Source organism: Rhinatrema bivittatum, chromosome 3 (genome assembly GCF_901001135.1).
Source record: "Rhinatrema bivittatum chromosome 3, aRhiBiv1.1, whole genome shotgun sequence".
NCBI lineage: Eukaryota > Metazoa > Chordata > Amphibia > Gymnophiona > Rhinatrematidae > Rhinatrema > Rhinatrema bivittatum.
Window position 1 is genome coordinate 222,479,160 of NC_042617.1, and position 21,975 is coordinate 222,501,134.

Below are 21,975 nucleotides of genomic sequence, written 5' to 3' on the forward strand. Positions count from 1 at the left end.
ATAATGAAAATAATAAGATGATAAGAAATATATTAAAAATATTACTTAAACACATACCTCACACAGTTGGGGAAGAGAAAATGGGAGCAGCTCTCCGAATGAAAGAGCTGTGATTCCTAAGTAAGAAGTGGCAGCTACTTCAAAGTAAACCTTAAAAGATATATTAGAATAATAATTAGAAACTGAAAAATAAAAGGGCAAAAAATAAAAAAAATAATCATAAAAATGTATAAAAATACTAAAAGAAATATAAGCAATCAATAAAACCGAAATATATATTGTGCCTTATAGACCAATCTTCCATTCAGTCATGGGAAGAAAAATTGCTTTAAAAAAAATGGCACTAGTCCACCATCCACTGAAAAAAATGCAGCATGTAAAATGAAAAGGAAGTGGCACAGACCTAAAACCTCAATAGAATTCAAAAATATATAATTCAAAAAAATATATAAAACATATAGAAATATAAATACATGTGCACTGGTGAAAAAAACAGAAATAGGAAGATAAATAAAAATTTAAGTAATACTAGGTTCTGACATACCCAGCAGTACTTCTCACACAAATGTGTGCAGCCAATCAGTATACACTTCCTGTATTTCTCCTACTCTAACTCTTGTATGAAGATATTACAAAGATTGGTTTTGTGCCTCCTTTCTTTTTCCTTGTTCCTATGAGATTTTCTTTACTTGTATCATTTCATATTGCCTTGATAATAGGAAAAAGCAGAGTTGTTTATCTCTAACAGGTGTTGTCTGAGGACAGCAGGATGACTGTCCTCATATATGGGTGACAATATCTGATGGAACCTAGCAAGGAAATTTGTCTTCAAAGTTTCTAAACCTTTTACTGTGCCTATTCACTGAGCATACCAAGTGTCTACATGGGGACCTCTTCAGTCTGATACATTAGCAATTTAAACTGAAGCCAAATCCAAGAGGAAATGGGAAGGTTTTGTGAAGAATTCCATCCTGTTGCCTTCAGAGAACATCTGGACAGGTAAGCAACTCTGCTTTCTCCAAGAACAAGCAGGGTGGCAGTCCTCACACATAGGAATCCCTAGCTATAGACCGTGCTGAACAAAAAAAGGAGGACAATAACAAGTGCCCATGTGCACAACAATATTTTTGTTAGCAATAAGCGTTTTTCACATTTTACACTTATCCTATGAGGGGCAGCCTGGAACAAAAAAATACCAAATCCTAGGAGGGAGTGGAGTTGGCTCCTATACCTTAGATCCTGCAGGATAGACTGACCAAACCTACCTCCTGTGTCATCCATCTCTATCCAAAAAGTAGTGAGATGTTAATTTGTCACAAACTTGCAGACCTACTCCATAGGGACTGATTGCAGGGGAGCCACCAGGATGGTGTCATGGATGGACAGAGTGAGCTTTGACATGGCCCACCAGATTCAAGCCTGCCTGGGAATAACAGATGAAGATACAATCTTCTAGCCAACTGGATCAAGTCTGCTTGGCAAAGGCAATCCTCAGTTTGTTGGTGTTAAACATTTTTTAAAAGGGGGGGGGGGGAAAAAGCTGGGTGAAATTTTTATGGGCTTCAGTCTGCTCCAGGTAGAAGGCCGAGACCCTTTTGCAGTCCAAACTGTACAGTGCTTGTTCACTTTGGTGGAAATGTGGCATGGGAAAGAATGTTGGAAGGACGACTGACCGATTATGATGGAATTCCAATACCACCCAAGGCAAAAACTTAGGACTGGATGCGCAGAACCACCCAATCATAATGAAACTTGGTATAAGTTACTAGAGCCTGGAGCTCACTGCCCCGGTGTGCTAAAGTAACCATCACCAACAATATACCACTAAAAGCACCTTCCAGGTTAAATACTTCAGTTTACAGGAATGCAGTGGCTCAAAAGGAGCTTTCATCACCTGGGCCGGTACCATGCTGAAGTCTCAAGAAGCAGTGGGAGGCATGATGAGAGGCTTCAAATGAAGCAGACTCTGCATGAATTGGACAACTAAAGGCTGTACAGAGATGGATTTTCCTTCTACATGCTGATGATAAGCACTAATTGCACAGAAACTAGAGCAGCTTTTAAACTAGAACAAAGGGGAAAGCCAACAGTCGCTCAGCAGCGCATGGTTTGGTGAGAGGTATCTTCAAAGGATACTAATGATGCATTAGAATTAGGGCATCCTGACAGTGAGGTTCCAATAATAATAAAAGTAGTCCAAGTGCCTGTAACTAAAAACTCACCTTAGCTAAAAAATTCTAACTTATCCCTAACAATTAAAAAGCAGAATGAAAATACAAACAAAAAACAAATCTTGAAATGTTTGTATGCTAATGCCAGAAGTCTAAGAAGTAAGATGGGAGAATTAGAATGTATAACAGTGAATGATGACATAGACTTAATTGGCATCTCAGAGACATGGTAGAAGGAGGATAACCAATGGGACAGTGCTATACCGGGGTACAAATTATATCGCACTGACAAGAGAGGAGTACCCGGGAGGCGGTGTGGTGCTTTATGTCCGGGATGGCATAGAGTCCAACAGGATAAACATCCTACATGAGACTAAATGCAAAATTGAATCTTTATGGGTAGAAATCCCTTGTGTGTCGGGGAAGACTATAGCGATAGGAGTATACTACCGTCCACCTGGTCAAGATGGTAAGACGGACAGTGAAATGCTAAGAGAAATTAGGGAAGCTAACCAAATTGGTAGTGCGGTAATAATGGGAGACTTCAATTACCCCAATATTGACTGGGTAAATGTATCATCGGGACACGCTAGAGAGATAACGTTCCTGGATGGAATAAATGATAGCTTTATGGAGCAATTGATTCAGGAACAGACGAGAGAGGGAGCAATTTTAGATCTAATTCTCAGTGGAGCACAGGACTTGGTGAGAGAGGTAACGGTGGTGGGGCCACTTGGCAATAGTGATCATAATATGATCAAATTTGATTTAATGACTGGAAGAGGAACAGTGTGCAAATCCAAGGCTCTCTTGCTAAACTTTCATAAGGGAAATTTTGATAAAATGAGAAAAATTGTTAGAAAAAAACTGAAAGGAGCAGCTACAAAAGTAAAAAATGTACAAGAGGCGTGGTCATTGTTAAAAAATACTATTCTAGAAGCACAGTCCAGATGTATTCCACACATTAAGAAAGGTGGAAAGAAGGCAAAACGATTACCGGCATGGTTAAAAGGGGAGGTGAAAGAAGCTATTTTAGCCAAAAGATCTTCATTCAAAAATTGGAAGAAGGATCTAACAGAAGAAAATAGGATAATGCATAAACGTCGGCAAGTTAAATGTAAAACATTGATAAGACAGGCTAAGAGGGAATTTGAAAAGAAGTTGTCTGTAGAGGCAAAAACTCACAGTAAAAATAGTGGAAAGTGTTCTAAACATCAAAATCACAGAACATATAGAAAGACATGGTTTAATGGAACAAAGTCAGCATGGCTTTACCCAAAGCAAGTCTTGCCTCACAAATCTGCTTCACTTTTTTGAAGGAGTTAATAAACATGTGGACAAAGGTGAACCGGTAGATGTAGTATACTTGGATTTTCAGAAGGCGATTGACAAAGTTCCTCATGAGAGGCTTCTAGGAAAAGTAAAAAGTCATGGGATAGGTGGCGATGTCCTTTCGTGGATTGCAAATTGGCTAAAAGACAGGAAACAGAGTAGGATTACATGGACAATTTTCTCAGTGGAAGGGAGTGGGCAGTGGAGTGCCTCTGGGATCTGTTTTGGGACCCTGACTTTCAATATATATTCATAAATGATCTAGAAAGAAATACGACAAGTGAGATAATCAAATTTGCAGACGATACAAAATTGTTCAGAGTAGTTAAATCACAAGCAGATTGTGATAAATTGCAGGAACACCTTGTGAGACTGGAAAATTGGGCATCAAAATGGCAGATGAAATTTAATGTGGATAAGTGCAAGGTGATGCACATAGGGAAAAATAACCCATGCTATAATTACACAATGTTGGGTTCCGTATTAGGTGCTACAACCCAAGAAAGAGATCTAGGCGTCATAGTGGATAACACATTGAAATCGTCGGTTCAGTGTGCTGCGGTAGTCAAAAAAGCAAACAATGTTGGGAATTATTAGAAAGGGAATGATGAATAAAACGGAAAATGTCATAATGCCTCTGTATCGCTCCATGGTGAGACCGCACCTTGAATACTATGTACAATTCTGGTCGCCGCATCTCAAAAAAGACATAATTGTGATGGAGAAGGTACAGAGAAGGGCTACCAAAATGATAAGGGGAATGGAACAGCTCCCCTTTGAGGAAAGACGAAAGAGGTTAGGACTTTTCAGCTTGGAGAAGAGATGGCTGAGGGGGGATATGATAGAGGTGTTTAAAATCATGAGAGGTCTAGAACGGGTAGATGTGAATCGTTTTTTTTACTCTTTCGGATAATAGAAAGACTAGGGGGCACTTCATGAAGTTAGCATGTGGCACATTTAAAACTAATTGGAGAAAGTTCTTTTTTTACTCAACGCACAATTAAACTCTGGAATTTCTTGCCAGAGGATGTGGTTAGTGCAGTTAGTATAGCTGTGTTTAAAATAGGATTGGATAAGTTCTTGGATGAGAAGTCCATTACCTGCTATTAATTAGGTTGACATAGAAAATAGCCACTGCTATTACTAGTAACGGTAACATGGAATAGACTTAGTTCTTGGGTACTTGCCAGGCTCTTATGGCCTGGATTGGCCACTGTTAGAAACAGTATGCTGGGCTTGATGGACCCTTGGTCTGACCCAGTATGGCATGTTCTTATGTTCTTAATTGTGAATCCTTACTGAGATTTCTCAGACAAATGTAGCAGTATTCAAGCAGTTGTGTAGAACAGGAGAAAGGATCTAGAGCTTTCTGCTCACAACATAAGGTAAACTTCTTCCATTTAAATCCATAGGACTTCCTATGGAATCCTCCTTGAAGCTAACTGAACTTGAGACACAGACAGAATAAGGGGTTTGCAGGACTAACCTCTCAACATCCAGGCTGCGACAGCTAAGGACCTAAAGTTGGGATGGAGCAGCCTGCTATAATCCTGCATGATGAGGTATGGGTAAGTCCCAGCCTAATCAGTTTCCAGATTTGGTGGGACTTACCCAGATTTGGTTCCCCCTCTTCCTGAAGAGGGGGAACCAAATCTGTCTGGGTCAAAAGGGTGCTATGAGGACCATAGTCCCCCAGTCTTCTTTCAGCTTTAATAGTCTTCAACACTAGTCATATTAGAGGATACGTTTACTGAGCCCTCTTCCCCAATGGAAAACAAAAGTGTCCAAGGCTAGTTTGTGCTGTGCCCTTTTTATGGAACAGAACAGCCAAGTCTTTCTGTTCAGAGGAGATGCAAACAGATCAATCACTATGTTCTTCCACTGGCAGAAAATCTGTCTTATTACACCTAGTCCAATAGCCACTTGTGTAAATCCAGGATTCAACTCAATCTGTCCATCAGGAAATTCTCCATGCCTACCAGGTACGTGATTCTGAGAACCAGCCCTTGAGAAAATGGCCCAGTCCCACAGTAGAAGAGTCTCCTGACATAAGAGATACAATCTCAAGACTCTCTACTTGTTGATGTAATACATCGCAATCTGATTGTCCATTTGGACTAGGACCACTTTACTGGCTAACCAGTCTTTGAAAGCCAGTACATACTGAATCGTCCTGAGCTCCAGGAAGTTTATCTGATGATTTCTTTCCTGAACAGACCAAAGACTCTGGCTGCAGAGCTCCTCTAGATTAGCTCCCCATCCCAAGTTGGATACATCCATGAAAAGGACAATGTGAACGAGACATTTGAAAGAGTATAGTTCTGATCAGATTGGATTTGTCCCACCATTAGGACAGGGTGTCCCTAAACAGTTGAGTAATATGAATGCTGATTCACAGATCCTAAGTGGCCTGTAGCAACTGAGATCCGAGGATCCACTGGGCTCTCCACATGTGGAAATGTGCCAAGGAGTAACACATGTAGTGGATGCCATAAGGCCCAACATCCTTAACATGTCCCATGCTGATGACTCACACATCTGAATATTTTCTACTGTGGATATCAAAGTGAAAGCCCTTTGTTATGGAAAAAAGATTTTTTTCTGAGTCATGTCTGGCAGAACTCTGATAAACTCCAGTTGAGGTGACAGGCTCAAGTGAGCTTTGTCATAGTTGAGAACAAACCCTAGTAATTCTAACATCTGGAGGGTTTTGCGCATCGATTCTGTGGAACCTATCAGCAATATGCTCTTGACCAGCACATCATCTGGACAGGGAAAAATATGTACCACAAGCTTACGTAAAGACATGCAAGGCTGATGCTAAGCCAAAGGGCAGCAGGTGGTACTGGAAGTCATGGTTCCTAAACACAAATCATGTTTCCTGTGACAGGGGAATATCTCTGTTTGGGTGTAAGCATTCTTGAGATCGAGCAAGCCTAGCCAGTCCCCTTTTGAAGAAAGGGAATTAAGATGTCCAGGGAAAGCATCTTGAATTTGTTCCAGGCCCACAGGTGTAGGATGGGATGGAGTCATCCTGATTTGTTTGGAATCAGAAAATACTTGAGTAAAATCCCCACCTTCTTGCCCCTGATGGAACAGGTTCAATTGCTCTGGTCTCTAGGAGGGAGGAAAGCTACTTTACCTGATGCAGTTCTTGAGTCCAGAGGGCAATTTGGCAGGATACCAAATAACAGTAACTTTTAATCAGGCACGTAGGTGCACATGTTTGTCGACCCGCACCCAGAGATGCGCATACATGTGGGCGCAATTTTAAATGGATGCGCGTATGTGCACAAATGCCGCTTCTATAGCGTAAGTGGGGGAAATTTTACAAAGTATGAGCACTGACGCCATTCGCCATTTTCACAGTGTGCCCAGTTTAGGGATAGGATCTGCAAACACCCCTAATTTAATAGCCATCCTTCCGCCCGTTAAGCCCGACTCTTAAAACTCTGCTGCTTTGCCTGTTATTTCTTTGTTTTACCACTTACACGTCATTCATAGCAGAAGTAAATTTATGCACCAGGGTTCTCCAGTGTGCACAAGGACACAAGTATTTATGCACACAACTCTTGATCAGGTTCTGACATACCCACACCCCACCCAGACCATGCCCATGCTCCTTTTTAGAAACGTTTTACTTGTGCGCGCAGTGGGCGATAAGGGCATCCTCGGGCGGCTTTTACAAAACACTCAACACACTCTATCCCAACTTGTGCGCATATCTCCCAGTTTTGGTGCATATGGCTTTTTAAATTTGCCCTAGTATGTTTAATTTGTGCTCTCTTCACATAATGCCGAGGACTCCACGGTCCGAAGTGACACTAGGCCAACTATTTACATAAAACTTCAGTTTGCCTCTGACTGGAAGATCCTCTGGCACAGGTACTGGGATGCAGGCTATGCTCTCTGTGAGCCAGTCAAAACCCATCTTGGCAGTTGATTGGGGTGCTGGCTATATCATAGGGGCCTGCTGTTGCCTCAGATGGGCACTTGGGGCCTTTTGTACTTGGAACTGAGGGGATGAAGGACAGCACATCCTTGGGTAGAAAAAGTGCTTCCTCTGACCCGCCTTCGGTTACCTCCTGAATGAAGAGAGCAGGTCTGGAGCACGAATGAAGAGTTGCTATAGCACTGCACAGTGTTTATAGATCTGTGCCATTGCAGCTTTCATCCCATATCCAGAGATTCTCCCCAATACATTTGCGAGTCTTTTCTGGACCTCGGGTCAGAGATCTGAGGCTCACATCCAGATAGGTCTGTGGGTGCCAGTAATCATGACACAAATTCCCTCTGGACTCAAGAACTGCATCGATCGAACCATGTGTTTTCTGCATTCCATTCCACACCTGGAGGGTCATTTGCTGATTCTGAAGAAGCTGCTCTGTAACCCCCTGCATCTGTTTCAATAGGTCCCACATATAACGGCCCATGAAGAGCTGGTAAGAACTATGTGGGTATTCAATATAGCTTCCTGAAAGACCTTTCTCCAAGAGTGTCCAGGGTCCAAGATTCTATACTGGAAGCACCAAAGAATGAATCCTATGCCACATGGCTCTCCTGAGAGTAGATTTGATCACCATAGATTGGATTTGAATTTGAAAGCCTTCTGGATTAGGTACACCATGCCCACCTTCTTTTTAGTGGAAGCCACAGAGAAGGGGCTCTCCTACATCTTCATCTGTGCACTCTGGATTGGGACTGCCAAGATCTCCTCAGGCAGCTCCACAAACTGGAGAATGTCCAGAATCTTGATACTGGTTTAATCCTCCATCTGCAAAATAAAGGGAATGGCTTCTGCCATTCTCCTGATAAAATCCGTGATTGGCTGCACACATTTGTGTGAGAAGAACTGATAGGTTATGCCCTAGTAGTACTTACACTTTCCTTATCTCTCTATATTATAAAAATATTTGTCGTGCCAGGTGATCACTTCAGCCCAACAGCACATGTGCATCCACTACTGCAGGTACGATCCAGAAACAACTGTGGGAGAGGAGGCACCAGCAGTAAAAATGTGCAAAACTCCAGAGACTGCAAAATGTGGGACTGCTGCAGCAGTTCTAAAATAAACACTGGCAAATCACTGATCTAGATGGTGGGGAAACCAGGCAGGTAAACAAAACACAAGAATCCAGCCCAGATTCCAACATTTTGGGAATTACTGACAGGCCAGCCCCAGGAACCAGAACCAATAATGGAACAGATGCAGATTCCCGGAGGGGAATCAGGGTCGTCTGCCAACCCATTGGTGATGTCCAGTCCATTGGGAGAGGGAGCTGGCAAACAAAACAAACTTGTGAAATTGCAGGACATGTGGCCAAGGGAGTAGAGGAAGAAGGGAACTGAGGCAGGGGGAGGGGGAACAAGTTCAGAGAGTGTATAGGAGGGAAGAAGAAAGGGAGAGGAATTAAACAGACAGTAATAAGGATGACAAAATAGAGAGTGCAATGAGAAGAGTGCCCATTCTAAAATGCATATAATCCACAAATACTCCTCTGTCCCTACCCAACACCATTCACTTACACCTTACAAAAACATATCCTGAGACACCTATCCCCACACCCCCATACATATGCAACCCCTCACATGACACACACCATCAGAAAGCACTTGCGCAACCCGCACACTATTGATACCAGCACACACTACCCATTCACCCTCAAACCACTGATACCACCACATACCACCCACAAAGCAACCTGTGCTTCCACCATCACACAATCAACCACACCAACATAAATCCTATCATGAAATTAATCCTCTCACATCACTGACAGCACCATAATACACCTCTACTCCCACACAAACCTTGACACCGTAAACACTGTCAAGACAATAATCTCCTCACATCGCTGAGAGCAGCACCACCAACACCCAAAACGCACCTCACACAACCACACACACTACCACAAATGAGTCGCAACACTCAGCTCTCCCTGCAATCCACCTGGCAACTTATCCCTCATACACCACAAAGACATACCCTCACACACACCCCTAACCACAGCAACCTAAACCATGCACAGCACTGTTGCAACACTTGCCCCCATTCAACCTCCACACCACCACTATCCACACATGCTCACTGAAGCTCCACCTGTACACCCCTGCAAACCCAGTTGAAACATTCAACTCTCCTGCTCTTCTATTCACCCCTAGCCACTCATCTTCTCACAGTATCACATACTGCACACACCACAAAAACAGATCTTCACACACACCCGTCCACACATTTTCACCCATATACAGCTACTTACACTGCAAACAATGTCAATACTCAGCCCCTTGCAGCACTACCACATACCACCCATACAACCCCACACCTATACGCTCACCCTACCCTATCCACATTTCCACAAAAAACACACACAACCAATGCCCTCCCACATACAAAACCCCCACTACCTACATACAGCCCCCCACACAAACCCCATCCTCAAATCCTCTGTGCCATCACATTCCACTTTCACAACCTTAAACTAAGGTGAGCTTTGCAGCATATTTGCACCTGAGCTTACATAGCAATGCTCATCTGGAACAGAAGCACAGGCTGGTACGTTGATGCAGGAGACCCTGCATTGGCTTCAGCAACACTGAGCCAGAGCTGGTGGAATCACAAAAGCAGCAACAACAGTGGGGAGGCCAGCAGTGGAACAGTTACTGGGATTTTCAAGGCCCATCAGAGGAGGGAAGGTGAGGCCAGAGGTGGGAAAGAGGAGAAGATAGGAATGTTGTGAACGTGAGTTACAGGAGTTAGAGGAGTAAGCCAGGAGGGAATAGGTGAGGAGGTGTGAGGGACTCATACCACACTACGCGTTCCCTATTGAGCACCATACACACCCCTACTCCCATTCCTCCACCCCCAAAGAGCAAATACAAATCACCCACACACCTGGATCTTCTATATCACACATGCACATCTTGGAGTCACAAAACATGCTCTTTGAAGTTGGCATGCAGGCATGCTCAGTCAAGAAGAAATGGAGAGACAAGGTCAGAATGCTATAGCTTTCTCTCTGCCCTTCATTTCATTAGGTCATCAAGCAGATTGTCAATACATTATCAGTCACCCCACCCACCCAATCCTTACACATAGACAGTAACTTAGGGTCCAGAGTGGAGAACCCACCGGCAAGGTTGGCGAGCAAGGTGAGCAGGGGTGCAGCCACTAGTTATTCACTTTTTTTTTTTATACCAACCCACACGTATTTATATTTCTCTATATTTTACATATATATTTGAATTATATACATTTTTTTAAATTCTCTTGAAGTTTTAGTTCTGTACCCCTTCGTTTTATTTTACATGCTGCATTTTTTTAGGGAATGTGAAGGTGGAAATCAAAGTTGCTTCCCATGACTGAAAGGAAGTTTGGTCTATAAGGCATGGTATGTATTTTAGTTTTAGTTTTTTAGTATTATTTTTGCATATTGTTATTTATTATTTTTCACCTTTTATTTTTCAGTTTCTAATGTGTCTTTTAGAATCATTGTCAATATTCGTTGATTTCTTTTTATAGCCTTTCATATCTCAAGCAGCATCCTTTCTTAAAGATACTAAACACATGTTCAAAAATTTACAATCTATTCATCAGGTAAAAGATTCTATTCTAGCCACCTTAGACATCCAAGGCCTCTATACCAACATACCACAAACAGCAGCTTTACAAATAGTGCTGGACACGTTGGAACAAAGACCCAGACCACATCGTATTCCTTCAGATTTCATTTTCAAGTTGGCACAACTAGCTCTTACTGAAAATTATTTTATTTTTCAAGATAATTTTTATAAACAGATTCAAGGAACTGCAATGGGGGCCACCATGGCCCCCAGTATAGCAAATTTGTACATTGCAGCATTTGAAAAAAGGTTTTTGTATGGAGCACCTGAATTTTGTAATGTTTCCCATTGGTATCGCTATATTGATGACGTCTTTTTTCTTTGGAATTCTGATGAATCTTCACTTATTATTTTTTTACAATGGTTAAATTCATTAGACAGTCACCTACAATTTATCATGCACTATGATTTTCAGCAAGTTGAATTTCTTGATATTCTCATCATAAAAGAAGATCAACATCTTATTTCCAATTTATTTGTGAAGTCCTGTGCCAAAAACACCCTATCTACATTTTTCTAGCTTCCATCCATTTCATCTCCGCAAGAATTTACCCATCAGTCAGTTTCTTCGACTACGCCGTTTATGCACTCACAAAACTGATTTCATTGTACAATCTCAAATCATGATTCAAAAATTTTTACAACATGGCTATCCACCCAAATATGTTAAAAAAAAAAAAAAAAAAGCCTACAAACGGGCTTATAATGCGGAGCGTGAATGGTTGCTTCTTGATAATAAAGAACCAGAAGAAACTTCTTTAACATGCGTGTTGCCTCACTCCGTATTATCATCCCAGATTTCTGAATTAATTTTCTATCATTGGCCCATTTTAAAAATGCATTCTGTTTTCAGTAGTCCTCCTACAATTGCTTACAATCGGGGCAAAAATCTAAAAGACTTATTAATTCATTCTTATTTGCCTTTTCCTTCGAACACTTCTGAAGATCACATCATTGGTCATTAGACTTGGGATAGATGTTCTTTTTGCAGCCAAGCTATTACCGGCTCTGCGTGGACTGATCCCCACGGCAAAATTCATACTGCTTATCATACAAACCTCGCGGTTGAATGGTATACACTCACCTGACAGTGTCTACGTCACCATTGATTGCGATTACCTACGTCATCTCTGCATATATTAAGCCAACACTTCCGGCGCTGTCACAGAAACTAAACGCGGAAACGCCATGTTTTGAAATCTCAGATCTTGAAGGACTACAAATACAGTAAGTGGCTGGCTACCCTTTCAACGTTTATGCATTGCCCACTAAAGGTATTCTAAATACTGTTATGTTTGCTCATATTATTTCTGAGATAACATTTGTTTTATCTCATAGACGCTGATCTTTAGCCCTTGAGAAAGAACGGTAGCGTTCAAAACATGGACCCATGTCGGGCGTGTTGATAATTTATGGCTTCAGAGGTTAACACCATCAGCAATGTACACAGTGATGTTCATAAGATAAGTCATATAAATTGCACTAATTGCATGTACTGCAAATGAAAATATCTTGAAAAAAATTACCTTCTACTTTGACCGATGATTAAAAATAAGGCAAATCATCTAGCAATCTTGGTTTTACAATGAAGCCTATTATGACTGGTCAATATTTATAACAAGCGTCTATATGATAAACTTGATGTACTCCTGGCATTCTGCTAAGATAAAATCGGAGCTTTCATGCGCGTGCCAGGAACCATGCGCATATGGACGCCCTCGTTTGTTTTGTTTTTTTAAATCCACCTTAAATGATTTTTATCTGCTCGCACAGCACAGGCAAAGTGAAGCAGCATGGTAGTACCGTGGCCACATGAGCTGCAGTGCCTCAGAAGCCAGAACAGAAAAGGAAAACTGAACCTGAGCCTCGAGGACAGGCAGCTGCTTAGCAGATAAACGAAGCCTAATCTGAAAAGGAGAGGAAAGGGAACTGACGGCCAAGAGGTAGGATGCAGAACACTCAAACTTCAAGGCAGTGGTCGTTGAAGAGTGCCACCACTCACTGCAGCCCAGAAAGACTGAGCCAATCTCTCCCTTCTTTCTAGCAGCTGCACCAGGAGCGCTGCCGTATTGCTACAGCTGATTAATCCTCCACCTTGCTTGACCAGATTTTCCAGTATCTAGTTATCCTTGTAGCAAGACACTGTACAAATGGATGCAAAACCAGGCTGTCTGGTGGAGGAAAGCCTTGAGAGTACTTGTGGTGCGCTCTGCTTGTCCATTCCCTTGTGGGTGATAAGCGGTAGTATAGCCAAGCATGATGCCAGATTTTTTTTTTTTACAGAGAGAGCGCCAGTATCATACAGTGAATTGTACTCCTCTATCAGACAATACGTGCTTGGGTAAGCCATGTAAGTGAAAGACATGGAGAGTAAAGAGTCATGCCAATTCTGGCGTGAAAGGGAGGCCGGATAAAGGGGTGAGGTATGCCATCTTAGAGAAATAATCTATCACCACCGAAATCACGGCGGCGCTATTTGAGTTGAGGAGGTCCACGATAAAGTCCATGCACAGGTGGTCCAGCGTTCCTGGAGAATGACAATGGCTGTAACAGCCCCCAGGTTCGTCCATGCCACTTTTTTGTTGTGTGCAGATAGGACATGAATCAACATAGTCATAAGAACATAAGACATGCCATAGTGAGTCAGACCATCAGGGTCCATCAGGCCCAGTATCCTGTTTCCAACAGTGGCCAATCCAAGTCACAAGTACCTGGCAAGTACCCAAATATTAGATAAATCACAAGCTACTATTGCTAATTAATTATTGTAATTGCAGTTTATGGATTTATCCTCTAAGAACTTATCCAAACTTTTTTAAATCCAGTTACACTAACTGCTGTAACCACATCCTCTGACAATGAATTCCAGAGCTTAACTATGCGCCAAGTGAAAAAGAATTTTCTTCGATTTGTTTTAAATGAGCTACTTGCTAACTTCATGGAGTGCCCTCTGGTCCTTTATCTGAGACAGTAAATAACCAACTTACATTAAATTGTTCAAGTGCTTTCATGATTTTGTAGACTTCTATTATATCGCCCCTCAGTCGTCTCTTTTCCAAACTGAACAGCCCTAATTCTTTAGCCTTTCCTCAAAGGACAGCCGTTCCATGTCCCTTATCATTTTGGTCGCCCTTCTCTGCACTTTCTCCAGTGCAGCTATATCCTTTTTGAGATGTGGTAACCAGAATTGCTCAGAGTATTCAAGGTGTGGTCTCACCATGGAGCGATACAGAGGCATGATGACATCCTCCGTTTTATTTTCCATTCCCTTCCTAATAATTCCTAACATTCTGTTTGCTTTTTTGATCACCACAGCACTCTAAGCCGACGATTTCAATGTATTATCCACTATGACGCCTAGATCTCTTTCCTGGGTGGAAACTCCTAAGATCATTGTGTAACCACAGCAAGTGTTATTTTTCCCTATATGCATTACTTTGCACTTATGCACGTTAAATTTCATCTGTCATTTGGAAGCCCAATCTTCCAGTCTCGCAAGGTCCTCCTGCAATTCAACACAATCTGCTTGATATTTAATCCTTGAGAGCTAATTTAACAGCCAGGAGCTCTTGATCTCTGATGCCATAGTTAAATTCCATGGGCAAAATGTTCTTTAAAAAGAAGAAACATGGATGAAGTACTCCTTCTGGAGAGTGCTGGTTTATAACCACCCCTATGCCCAGAGTAGAGGCATCAATTCTAGGACAAATGGCCAATTGGGGGATGCATGACGCAGACAGGGACCATCCACATAGGTGTTCTTCAAGTTTTGAAATGCCTCTACAGCTTCAGGCAGCCAGTACTTAGTTTTGGTACCCATGCGGGTAAGAACAGTAAGGGGGTTTGCCATAGAGTTATTTGGGATAAACTGATGATAATAATTAGCAAATCCTAAGAATCTCTCTGTAAAGCTTGGAATACCACTGGATGGGGCACCGTTCCAAGTTTTCCCGGCTTGCATCTCGGGAAGCAACAAGGGGTAGACCCTTCCCCACAGGGGCTTGGTATCTAGAAGGAGCTCAATTTTACAGTCATATGTATGGTGAGGAGGCAGGATCTCAGTCTTTTTCTTTGAAAAGATGTCTTCAAAGTCTGAATACTGCTGAGGAAGTCCCAGAAGAGTGGTAGCCACTATCAAGAGGCATGGAGGTTCCACATGCTCCAGGAAGGAATTCATGCACTCTTGGCCCCACCTGGTAAGTTGTAAAGTAGTCCAGTTAAATTGTGGGCAATACTGTTGGAAACATTGTAATCCCAGGACAATGGGATGGATGGCCCTGGAGATTATGTGTAAACTGAGTTTTTCCTGGTGGTGGTGACCAGTGCATAAGGTCACCGGTGTTGTAGTTAGGGTGACCTGGTTAAAAAGAGGACCTCCATAGATGGATGAGATTATCAAGAGAGAGGCCCTCCAAACTGTAGGAATAAGGAGTGGATCCACAAAGTTCTTTTATATTAAAGTTCCCACCGGAACCAGTCCACAAATGCCTGTGTGGAGAAGCTTATAGAATCCAACTCTTAAGGTGGGGGAGCTGGAACAGTAAGGACTAGGGTCATCTCCCACTGGACCCTAGGTGCTGGAGTTTCCTGATTTCAGCGGGCATTGGGCTAACAGATGTCCCCGGCCAACGCAATATAAACATAGGCCCTGATGCTTACAGTGGAGCCTCTCTTCAGGGGCCAAACGGCTGCGACCCATCTGCATGGATTTTTCAGGAGTGAGGTGTGAGGAGTCGGGGCAATAGGAGTCGGAATCGAAAGTGTCCGTTGGAACTAGGGTGCCAATGTAATGTTCTTTCAAGAAAGGTGAACCTCTCATGTCATCTGCTGGAATCAGCAGTCAATTTTCCTGGTCAGTTTGATGAGGCTGGAAGGTCCTGAGCAGCGAGCTCATCCTTAATCTTTTGAGAAAATGCTCTCAAGAAAGATTGTGATAATACAATCTTCCCGCCAGTTGAGCTCCATTACCAGGGTCCTAAACTCAATGGCATATTCTGCCTGGGTTCTGGAGCCTTGGCAGAGGTGGACTAAGTCAGGAACCTATGGTGGCCATACAGCCAGGCTCAAGACTGTGTTGAACAGTTTAATAAATTGTTCTAAGTTATGCAGCAGTGGATCTGTATGCTCCCAGAGGCGGAGTCACATGCTAGGGCTGTTGCATCCAATGGGGAGAGTAAACAGGTTGCCTTTGTCAAGATGTCCGTAAACAAAGGTGCTTGTAAGGAAAAGTGCATGTGGCATGATTCAAAAACTCCCAGCATTGCTTGGAATCCCCGGCGTATCAGCGTATTGACACAGGCGGTGGTGGCGCCGCTGAAGTAGAGAGTGTGTCTAGTCACATGGCCAGCCGGTCCATAGAAGCTGCCAAGATCTCTAGGATCTTCTGTTGGTCTTGAAATTTATGGGTGAGATTCAGGATGGTCTGCAGGGATATCAGGACCAGCAGATCCATGGCCTCAGCAACCTGTTATGTTCATGGACCTCATGGACCTTAGACCCAGGTGGGGTTGACACAACCTGCAGGGAGGAGCCCTGCAGAACCCCACCATCAGCAAGTGAACCTGGATGAGGCAGAAGCCTAGCTGGAGCTTCACTTTTACCAGCTCATGTTCCCCTCAGGTTGAGTCTTCTGGTGCCAGGGCCAGTAGGTCTTAGGTGGGGGATTTCTGCTGATGGTGGAGAGATCCATTAAGATAGCTGGGTCAGAGTAGGCGGAGCTTATCCGGTGGCAGGCGAAGGTCAATGGCAGGAGGCGATCAAGAGAACCCAGAGGCAGGGGGATGGATAGACAGGGCAGGAAGGCAAGGAGCAGAACAGGTGGGCTGGCAAGGAAAACAAGCTAAATATCTGAAGACAATGACCACAGGAACCGAAGAACTGAAAATGAGGAACACAGGAACTGAAGATGAGGAAGGCTGGAGAAACACGCACTACTAAAGAGTAGGGAGACCTGTTTCTGAGGCACTGTGGATGATGAAGTGAAGGCTTTATATAGATCTGAGCCTGTGAGGTCAACAATGGGCACTATAGAGGTGGGGGGGGGGGGGGGGGGGGCACTAGCACCACAGAGCAAGATGGATGCATAAATCCAAGCTCAGAATCCTCGAGCCCTTAGCAGAAAATCGCCAGTGAATAAGGAACTGTGGTCTTGATTAACGATCTACAAACAGTAGCTCTATAATCCCAGATGGCTCAAAAGAAAAAAGGACTGGACTTTAGGCAATTTTTATACTCTAAAAATGTGATCAATGAGGATGGGCCTAGTGAAGTTGGAGAAACAGAGAGCCTCACATCGTCAGAAGGAGAGGTGGCTACATGTCCTAGCACCATTGAAATGAATGCAACCGATCTTCCCACCAGAGATTAATTTCGGCAATGGTTCAAGCGAGCTTAGAAAAAGCATGAAAGCCAACAAAAAAGACCTGCTGACCACGATGGCTGATATATGCAAAGAAATGGCCGAGATTGGGAGGCGCATTGATGACTGCGATGCGAGGATCGATGCACAAGCTAACAAAATGGATACATTACAAACACAATGTCTGCAACTATCTCAAGAGTCTGCCAAGTTTCAAACCAAGCTGGAAGATTTAGAAAACTGGAGTCGCAGAAACAATCTGTGCTTTTGTGGCATCCCGGAATCAGACGAGTATGTTGATTGCACAGAGACAGTTTAAGAGCTTTTGTAAAAAATTTTTCAAGCAAGGGTCGGATAATGAGAACTGCGAACCAGAGGTAGAAAATGAGAGAGCTCACAGATCTCTGGGTCTGAAGATGGGTAATAAACCCCGGGACATCATCGCCTGTTTCAACCGTTAAAAGGTGAAAGAAAAAGTGCTAATGGCTGCCAAGAAACAAATGTGGGAATGGAATTCTCACAGCATTTCTATCTTTGTGGACATTTCCCCAATGACTCTCAGGAAAAGGATGGATTTTCGCGAAATTACTACAATTTTACGCAGAGAAGGAATTAGATATCGATGGCTATTTCCTTTTGGGTTAGCTGTAACGATACGATACAAGGTACAGACAGTGGAGGAAGCAGCGGCCATATTATAGGAAGCAGACCACGCAGTCAAGATCCCCACTGCAGCTGATTTCCTCAAGTGCAAAGTGGAGACACCCCGAAATGGTAGAGGGTTAACAAAGGAGGCCAAAGATTGCATCGACAATCCAAAGATAAGGATGCAGGCAAGGGGTGAAAAGACATTGGTGTTTTGGGGACTTTTCTTTTTCCTCTCCTGAAGTATGTGTGAATTTTCCCTATTACTAGATGAGCATTTATTTATTTAAAAACTTTTATATACTGACATTCATTTGCATATCACATCGATTTACAATTATAGGGATTTCTAAAAAACGTGCTTTAGAAAGAGAAAAATTAAAGTTACATGTAACAGGGAGATGAAGGAACAAGCTGGGAGGAGCAGAGGAAAGAGAAAGAGTCCGGTGGACTTAAGCAGGGCCATTAGATAAGAGATTGAATTATTAACTATATAGAAGATTCAGTATTATGTATGATCAAAAATTCACCGAAAGTTAAATAGAGTTAGACTTCTAGGTTGGAGGAAGAGGAGGCTTTTGGGAGAGAGAAGGGTGGTGGCGTTGTTATGTATAGGCCCGTTTAAATAGTCAAGTTTTAGGGGTTTTTTTTAAGGTTTTTGTACAGTGTTCTAGGCATAGTTCAGGTGGCATAGAGTTCCATAATGTTGGTCCCGCTATGGAAAAAGCGCGTTCTTTGGTGGAGATGTGATGGGTGAGTTTGTGAGAGATTGTAGACAGGGATCCTTTATAGGCAGCTCTGGTGGGTCTGTTGGATGTATGATAGCGCAGAGAGTCATTAAGCCAATGAATATTCTGGTTGTGTAGAGTTTTATGGATAATTGTGAGGGTCTTGTGAAGTATTCCGGAGGGGATCGGAAGCCAATGGAGATATCTGAGGATTGGCGTAATGTGATCTGTTCTGCGGGAGTTGGTGAGGATTCTAGCAGCTGTGTTTTGCATCATTTGGAGAGGTTTGATGGAAATTGCAGGAAGGCCTAAGAGTAGGGAGTTGCAGTAGTCAATCTTGCTAAATAAAGTGGCTTGAAGGACTGTTCGGAAGTCGGTGTGATGGAGGAGGGGGTCTTAGTTTCTTAAGGACCTGCAGTTTGTAGAAGCAATCTTTAGTCGTGTTGTTGATAAATGTTTTTAAGTTTAGATGGCTGTCAAGAATGACCCCTAAATCTCTGATGTGCTGTGGAAAGGAGGAGGGTTGATCAGGGGAAAGGAGGACGGTTGATCAGGGGAGAGGAGGTTATGGTGGCCAGGGAAAATGAGGAGTAGCTCTGTTTTTGTAGTGTTTAGGGCAAGGTTGAGGTTAGTTAGGAAGCGGTTAATGGAGGTGAGGCAGTTGTCCCAGGTCTTGAGGGCTTTAGATAAGGATTCCGTGATGGGGATGAGTATTTGGACGTCATCCGCATAAATATAGGGGTAGATTTTAAAAACCTGCACCCGCGCAAACAAAAGTATGCCGGATTTTAATAGATACGCGCATAGCCGTGCGTACCTTTTAAAATCCGGGGTCGGCGCACACAAGGCTGCGCAAAATCGGCAGCCTACGTGTGCCGAGCCGCGCAGCCTGCCTCCGTTCCCTCCAAGGCCGCTCCGAAATTGGAGTGGCCTTGGAGGGAACTTTCCTTCCACCCCCCTCTGCACCTTCCCCTACCTAACCCACCCCCTCAGCCCTATCTAAACCCCCCCCCTACCTTTGTTGGAAAAGTTACCCCGAGGCAGGTGCAACTTGCGTGCACCAGGCTGGCTGCCGGCACGCCATGTTCCGGTGCGGAGGCTGCGGCCATGCCCCTGGGTCGGAACCACGCCCGCGGCCCTGCCCCCGGAACACCCCTGATGATGCGCCGGCCATGACACACCCCTCCTCGACATGCCCCAGATAAGCCCCCCCAGGAAAGCCCCGGGACTTACACGCCTATGTTGCATAGGCTGCCGGCATGCGCAGGGGGAGCATGGGGCAGATTTTCAGGGGGTACGCGCGTACCCCTTTGAAAATCTGCCCCATAGTGCGTTAGACTGAGGTCAGCAAGGAGTTGGCAAAGGGGTAGTAGGTAGATGTTGAAGAGTGTAGGGGAGAGGGAAGAACCTTGGGGAACCCAACAGGTTAGGTTAATGAGGTTAGATTCATGGCTTCCAATTTTGACCATATAGTGCCTATTACTGAGGAAGGATTTAAACCAGCTGAGGGCTATTCCAGAAATACCTATTTTGGAGAGGCGATCGATTATGTATGTTGTGGTCGACAGTGTCTCCTAAACTTAATTGGAACTCAATAAAACTAAGATGAAGGCAACAGTCCAGCATCGATGCAGCCACCGCGAAACACGGGACCGTGTCGGGGGATTTTGAGTTTCTTTTGTTCTCACGAATGGAGTTGCCCAATTGAATAATTGTTATTTGTCTACAATAAAACAACTTTAACTGTATTTAGTGGAATCGAAAACTTTTTCCTGCACCAGTGTTCCTGAGATTTCAATTACCCCAATATTGACTGGGTAAAATGTAACATCAGGATTGCTAGAGACATAAAGCTCCTGGATGTAATAAATGACTGCTTCATGGAGCAATTGGTTCAGTAACCAACAAGAGAGGGAGCTATTTTAGATTTAATTCTTAGTGGAACGTAGGATTTGGTGAGAGGTAACGGTGGTGGGGCCACTTGGCAACAGTGATCATAACATGATCAAATTTAAACTAATAACTGGAAGGGGGACAATAAGTAAATCTGCAGCTCTAACACTAAACTTTCAAAAGGGAAACTTTGATAAAATGAGGAAAATATTTAGAAAAAAACTGAAAGGTGCAGCTGCAAAGGTTAAAAGTGTTCAACAGGCATGGACATTGTTTAAAAATATAATCTTAGAGGTGCAGTCCCATATGTATTCCACACATTAAGAAAAGTGGAAGGAAGGCAAAACGATTACCATCATGGTTAAAAGGTGAGCTGAAGGAGGCTATTTTAGCCAAAAAAACATCCTTCAAAAATTGGAAGAAGGATCCATCTGAAGAAAATAGGATAAAACATAAGCATTGCCAAGTTAAATGTAAAACATTGATAAGACAGGCGAAGAAACAATTTGAAATGAAGTTGGCCATAGAGGCAAAAACTCATATTAAAACTTTTTTAAATATATCCAAAGCAAGAAACCTGTGACGGAGTCGGTTGGACCATTAGATGACAGAGGGGTTAAAGGGGCTCTTAGGAAAGACAAGGCCATTGCAGAAAGACTAAATGAATTCTTTGCTTCCATGTTTACTAATGAGGATGTTGGGGAGATACCAGTTCCTGAGATGGTTTTCAGGGGTGATGAGTCAGACGAACTGAACGAAATCACTGTGAACCTGGAAGATGTAGTAGGACAGATTGACAAACTAAAGAGTGGCAAATCACCTGGACCAGATGGTATGCATCCTAGGGTACTGAAGGAACTCAGAAATGAAATTTCTGATCTATTAGTTAAAATTTGTAACCAATCATTAAAATCATCCATTATACCTGAAGACTGGAGGGTGGCCAATGTACCCCCAGTATTTAAAAAAGGCACCAGGGGCGATCTGGGTAATTATAGACCAGTGAGCCTGACTTCAGTGCCGGGAAAAATAGTGGAAAATATTCTAAAGATCAAAATCGTAGAGCATATAGAAAGACATGGTTTAATGGAACATAGTCAACATGGATTTACCCAAGAGAAGTCTTGCCTAACAAATCTGCTTCATTTTTTTGAAGGGGTTAATAAACATGTGGATAAAGGTGAACCGGTAGATGTAGAATATTTGGATTTTCTGAAGGCGTTTG

At 43.1% G+C, this 21,975-nt stretch overlaps 1 protein-coding gene across 5 annotated transcripts in view; it reads right to left on the reverse strand.

Moving 5' to 3' along the window:
• Positions 1 to 21,975, reverse strand: part of EGLN1 (egl-9 family hypoxia inducible factor 1) — a 559,025-nt gene that overhangs the window by 196,057 nt on the left and 340,993 nt on the right. Inside the window, exon 5 of one of the 5 annotated variants that reach the window (XR_003855482.1) lies at positions 58 to 150. The exons of the other annotated variants lie outside the window; for them this stretch is intronic. The gene's annotated coding sequence lies outside the window, so the exon portion shown is untranslated. The remainder of the gene's footprint in view (positions 1 to 57; positions 151 to 21,975) is intronic. 5 annotated transcript variants of the gene reach the window in all.